The sequence below is a fragment of the Macaca nemestrina genome, chromosome 1 (genome assembly GCF_043159975.1).
Source record: "Macaca nemestrina isolate mMacNem1 chromosome 1, mMacNem.hap1, whole genome shotgun sequence".
Lineage (NCBI taxonomy): Eukaryota > Metazoa > Chordata > Mammalia > Primates > Cercopithecidae > Macaca > Macaca nemestrina.
In genome coordinates, this window is record NC_092125.1 from 219,350,662 (window position 1) to 219,356,661 (window position 6,000).

The 6,000-nt window shown below is 58.2% G+C and overlaps 1 protein-coding gene across 2 annotated transcripts in view; it reads right to left on the reverse strand.

Moving 5' to 3' along the window:
* Positions 1 to 5,506, reverse strand: part of LOC105473208 (transmembrane protein 51) — a 71,891-nt gene extending 66,385 nt beyond the window's left edge. The window contains exon 1 of one of the 2 annotated variants that reach the window (XM_011726875.2): positions 5,288 to 5,506. The gene's annotated coding sequence lies outside the window, so the exon portion shown is untranslated. Of the gene's footprint in view, positions 1 to 4,127; positions 4,337 to 5,287 lie in introns of those variants that run through there. The other variant, XM_011726874.3, reaches the window with a different exon arrangement.
* Positions 5,507 to 6,000: the final 494 nt, after the last annotated feature.

Below are 6,000 nucleotides of genomic sequence, written 5' to 3' on the forward strand. Positions count from 1 at the left end.
GTGGGAGGATCACTTGAGCCCAGGAGTTCGAGACCAGCCTGGGCAACACACGGAGACCTTGTCTCTATTTTTTCAAAAACAAAACAACAACAAACCAGGACATGAAACACCTCAGCAAACAAAAACCTGAATAAAACGCCACAAGATTAACGGTGGTCGCCAGCCTTCACGATGTCATCTGCTCGTTTTTACAAGGAACACGTACTTCTTTTGTAATTGGGGGACGAAAACAACTTTAAAAGCCTGCCATCCAAAGGCACATTATCAAGTCTGGCTAAGGGAGTGCCAGATAAATGCACTCACTAGCTCCTGCCACGGTGTTAATGCCAGTTTGAACAGACAGGACCTGGAAATGCGCAGATACACTCCTCAATGTGCACGCCTCATCTTTCAGGACCCTCAGCCCTCACTCCTCCTGGCCATGTCGCCACGGACACCACAAAAACACCTGGTAGTGTGGAGTGCAGAGAGAAAGGGGATCTTGGAGGGGGAGGGTGCTCTGTTTTGTTTTTCAAGAATCATCCTCAAAATCAGTCGAGACAAACTCCGGAACCTCGGATTCGGGTCCCAGCTGTGATCTCAGGCGAGTCTCCTCTTCCCTGGGTCTTGGTCTCCCCAGTTGTCAAATAAGCAGAGTGGATTTTCTGATGGCTAAGATCCCTCTGGCCCTGATATTCTAAGATCTAAAGCTTCCAGCATTCAGGTTTAAGGGCTGCTAAGTCTGATAAATCCAGGGCAAGAGAGAATGTGGAGACTTCAGGTTGCTCCGCCCAAGTAAACACCACAGATAGAAGGCGAGGGCAAACCAGCAGTGTTGAGGCGGGAGCTGAGGGGAGGTGGAGTCGAGGGTCAGGGGAGCTCAGGAGAGACCCTCAGAGGGCTACCTCTGGTCAGCATCTTGGGGCCGTCTGGGAGGGACAGGGCTGTGTGGCCTGGTACTGGGAAACCAAACAGGTGGCTTGTTTCTTCCAAACAAATGACCGGTTTCTTTCTCAGGAGCAAGAGCTCCCAGGAGGGGTGGCCATGGCAGCGAGGGCTCAATCCAGGCGAAGGGAAAATAAAACATTGGCAGGGTAGGCTGGGCCACCTGTCCAGCCTGGGGAGGAGCTCTACTCCACAGAGCCACTTGAAAGACTGAGAGGTTGAGAAACCTGGGGCCCAAAAGGGTCTTGGTCCTAAATGTGGCCAGGCCTCCTAGGTGAACACAAAAGACCCTAGAAGGGAGTCAAGGAGGGCTGGGTTCCAGTCCCAGTTCTGCTGCCGAACTGCTGTGTGTCCTTGGGTAAGTTCCATTCCCTCTCTGAGTTTTGTTTGTCAAATGAGAATGATGTTTCTGATGACCTGACTGTCCTCCGCACCTGAGACATTCTAGGATCTTCCTCTTCCCTCCAAGCAAAGGGAGACTTAAAGCATGGAGGAGGATATTCTCACAGCTTTCACGGCAAGGAGGATTCCTCCAAGCTTCAGAGCAGAAACAAAAGCGAAAGCAAAAGTCAGCGGCCAGAAGCAGCCCCCATACCACATCCCAAGTCAGAAGGCATCTAAACTTTTGCAACTTTCCCGGCACCATGCTTCTCGTTCCCATGACTCCCACCTTAATTTGGGGCTGGAGGAAGAGAATCCACACTAAAGCTCCTCACACTCTGGCCTCTTCCAGCCCAAGAGGTCTGAGGTGTTTACAGCCAGCCCTGCAGAGGGAGGGAGGAACACTGACCACAAACACATCCTATTAAAACGGGAGCCTCAGAAGCTCCAGCTGGCCTCTGCTCCAGCTTTCCCATCCCTCACGCAGACAGAGAAACTCCCAGGCCTCGTGACATCTGGAGCCAGAGAACCAGAAAGTCGCAGCTGGAGGGGTTTGGGTCCTGCCAATATCCCAGACACTCACTCACTACTTCTCTCTGGCAGAAGACCAGGCTGGCAGTCTGGGCCTCATGTAGAACCCCAGAGTCTTACCCTTGACCAGCGGTCATGAGTGAAGGCCACATATTACTCTCTGCTTCCTGTATTGGCCTCCCATCCAGCTCCCCCATTCATTCCCACCACCCCCACCAACCCACAGGCCAGCCTCTCTCTCCTAGGAGTCTTCTCCAGGATCCTCACCTACTTCCAGGCAGCCAGGATTATCTTCTTAATGTATGGATGGGATCAGATGACTTCCCTGCTTAGAGAACTTGAATGAAAGGGACATCTTTCTCCATGTCGTTCATCTTTGTTGAGCACCTAGAACAGTGCCTGGCCCACAGAAGGTGCTCAGCCAACATATGTTGAATGATTCCAATAAAGGCCCCACCTGTCCAGTCCAGCTCACTCCAGACCCTCCATTCCCTTTACATTTCCGCACCCTCCACTGCCTGAGCACCTTCCCCAGCCCGGCACACCCCAGGCACTCTTCTGTCTCTGTGCTTTTGCCTGTGCGTTTCCATCTGCCCAGACACCCTTCCTCCCCTGTCCCCTGGGGGGACTCCAGTTCCCTGATGAATACTCCAATACTCTTTTCTTAGCAGGACCTCCTGAGTTATTTCCTTTCTTCTGTTCTTGCATAAGCCCTGTGACATATCTTACTATAGAGTACTAAATGTGCTAGGCACAAATACCCCACCTTGCTGTTGGAGGTCATCATCCCATTTTACAGATGAAGAAACTGAGGCTCAGAGAGATCAGGTCACACAGCCAGCAAGTGGTGTGGCCTGACTGTATCGCCAATTCTGCAACACTTGTCATAAGTATCCCTGACTTCCTCCCTCGGCTAGGGGCTCCCTGAGACTCCTGGGCTCTGGATCAGTGGGGCAGACCCCAGATACCTGAACAGGGAGGCAGATACCCGAACAGGGAGCTGTCAGCTCCGAAGCCATGAGGAGCAGATTCACCACCAGCCTCCTCTCTTTCTCTTTCTTTGGCCTTTTCTCCTAGTCTGGGGGTACCTGTCAATTGGTGGAGTGAGATATTTGAAGGGACAGGGGCTCTGTCCCAATAGGTCAGGACCCTCCTGCGACAGGTTTCTGGGGTGTGAAAGCTGTTCACGGTTCCAGGGCCAACAGTTCCCTAGACAAGCTGTTCTCCAGGTAACCCATTCAAAAGGAAAGCCAGAAGCCGGCCGGGCCCTAGAGGGGCAACCCTTCCACCCGCTGACCCACCTCCGCCGGTTCGGGTCCCGGCCCCGCCCACCTCGTCCCCGCCCACCTCGTCCCCACCCACACCACTCCGGCAGCGCCCGGGTTCCCAGCAGCCAGACCTCCAGCTCTGTTGGGAAGGACCTGCAGTACCACGCACCGTCACAGGCACCTCGGAACGCTGCGCAGGGCACCCCAGGGCTGCTCCCTGGGGAAACCGTGGGGGAAGGGTCAGGTCTCTCGCCCCCACCCCTGGTTGGGAAAGAGACCATAATCCTGTAATGCAGACCTGGCACGCCGGGCCAAGCGCCTCCCGTTTGTGCGCTGATTTGAGATCAGATTTATGCGTAACCGAACTTACCGCGGAGTGCTTGCTGGGTGCTCGGCATGAATGCCCCGCCGCACCCTGGGACGTTATCATGTCCATTTCACAGCTGAAGAAACCGATCGATGCGCTCACGGAAGGACTTTAAATCCACTTTGCTCACACCAGATTATTTACCCCCGTGTTTGCTTGTAGAGCGACACACACACACACACACGCACACACACACGAATCTAAATCCCTAAAAGGACCCGACTTCCATACAGTAAGGGATGCGCGAGCAAAGCGCCAAGGCGGTTTCCTGGGACCTACTAGGAATTTCTGCTCCTAACCACGCGCTGAAAGCGCTTCTGACGAGGCCAAGGGTTCGAAGCCCGCCGGGCGGAGAGCACCTGTCCCCGCCAACAGGGGGCCCCCAAGGCCAGCTGCCTTCACCAGCTGAGGCCAGCTGGCCGGGCGCGGTGCCCGGGAGGCGGGAGTGTCCCCCACCGGCGGGGCGCGGTCGCAGAGGGTGCGGGGTGCGGAGTCCTCCAGGTGGTCGACCCCAGACGGGAAGCACTCGGCGGACGGACGGACGGACGGACGGACAGGCGACCCAGACGGGCCTTGGCCCCCTTACCCGGCCCGGAGGGGAACGCACAGCGCTCCGCGGGAAGCGGCGGGCGCAAGGCGCGGCGGCTCAGACTCACCCGGGAGGCGGCGGGTCCGGCTCCGTCTCGGCTGGGCGGCCCGGGGCTGGGGGCTTCGCGACCCCCGCGCCCCACCCGGGCGGCCTCCTCGGGGGGCGCCGCGATCGCGGGGCTGGGATTCGGAGGATTCTCAGCCGAGGGAACGCGGTGGCGGAGAGGGCGAACTGCCCTCTCGGGGACCGCGTTGGGGACGCAGGAAGCGCGGCCTGGGAGCGCCGGCGTGAGGGAGGGAGGGACCGCGGGAGGAGGAGGGCGGCGCCGGCCGGGAGCAGCCTCCAGCCCCGAGAAGCACCGCCCACCGGCCGACCCTACCTCCCGGCCCTCGGCGCCACCCCCGGGCCCGAGGCGAGGGATCGCAGCTGAGCAGGGCGGGCACCCACTCCCCAGCGTCCGCCGCTGGAGTACGCTGAGTGCGGGCCGGGGGCTGGGCCTAAGTTCTTCCCCACCCTTGCCAGCCGAGTTGGATAAGATGGGGCCGGGAGAAAATAGAGCCCTGCTCCCCCATCCTCCCTAGGGCCCAGATAATCGGTGTGCATGCGTGTGTGTGCGCGCGCGTGTGTGTGACGGGTGGTGGTCGGGGAATGTCTCAAGCCAGAAGTCCCAGGTTTTAGGGGTTTAAGTAGAGCTGGGAGACCCGCTTCCGTCCCACACCAGGCGCAGACGCCGAGGCACAGCTCCGCCAGCCTTTACCTGGCGAGACACTCACCTCTCCTCCTTCCTGGGGAGGCCACCGCCTCCTTCTCCCACTTCTGCCCTGGGCTGGTGCCCAGCGAGGTGAGTGATGGGCAGAAGTAGGGAAGGAGGAAGCAAGTTTTTAAAAACCGAGTCAGCTCACCCCCTCGTCCAGGGTCCCCACCCGATGCCTGGTCCCCAGGGAGCTCTCGGGCTCGCACGCCTGAGTCCCCGTCCAGGTGGGGCCCATTCCGGGTTCTTGCGCGCGGGCACTGGATGGGGGCGCGCTCCACCGGGAGCTTCCCCTGCTGAGGGCTCATCCCCAGCTTTGCCGAGAACTTTCCCGGCAAGGCACCGGCTGGCGTTCTCCCAGCCCGCGAGTGGCAGACGGGCAGCCAGTCTCTGTTCGGATCCATGGAGGCCCAGAGCTGCCGCCGAGTCCTGGCTCCGGGGAGGGCAAACCCGAAGTCTGCGCGGACGCCTCTTACCCGCGGTTCTGCCTCCGCCCCTTGGAGATTTGCCCTCGGAACCGCATTGCTCTGGCGCCCGAACTAGGGTGGGCTGGTTTCAGCCAGACCGCCAAAAAACGTGGATTCTAAACACAGAGGGAAGAGCCAGCTCCCATTCCCTCGCTCAACCTTAGATTTTTTTGAATTCCGAGAGAGGTCAGGCCGGGGTCCCCTTCTTGGGTGAGCGTCCAGCCCTTCGGAGTTCAAACACTGAGAAGCAGATAGGCAGCTGGCGGGCGTCACAGGATCGAGCCGAGGACCGAAGGCGCCTCCTACCGGGAATCCACCGCCTCCAGACGAAAATAGGCTGCAATCAAGTTCACTTCCAAAGGCGGAATTCATGGGTACATATGGTGTCCACGTGTGTATACCTGCAGAGTGGAAACATGTGGGCATTTCTCCCCCCACCCCGCTATTCTGGCTCCTTAACTTGCACCCTAACAGCTCAACAGAACCTTGGCGTCCACAAAAAGGCAAGTTTGGATCTGCCTTATGATTTGGGGGTGGGAAGACATTTGGGGAAACAGTCTCCATGTCTATAACAGCAACTGCTATTCCTCACCTACTGACTATGAACCACGCACGGGGTTACCACCGACATCCCCTGAACCATCTCATTTAATCCTCACAACCTGGGAGGCGGTTATTGGTCATGCCCACTTTATGGAAGAGAAAGCTGAGGCTGAAGGATG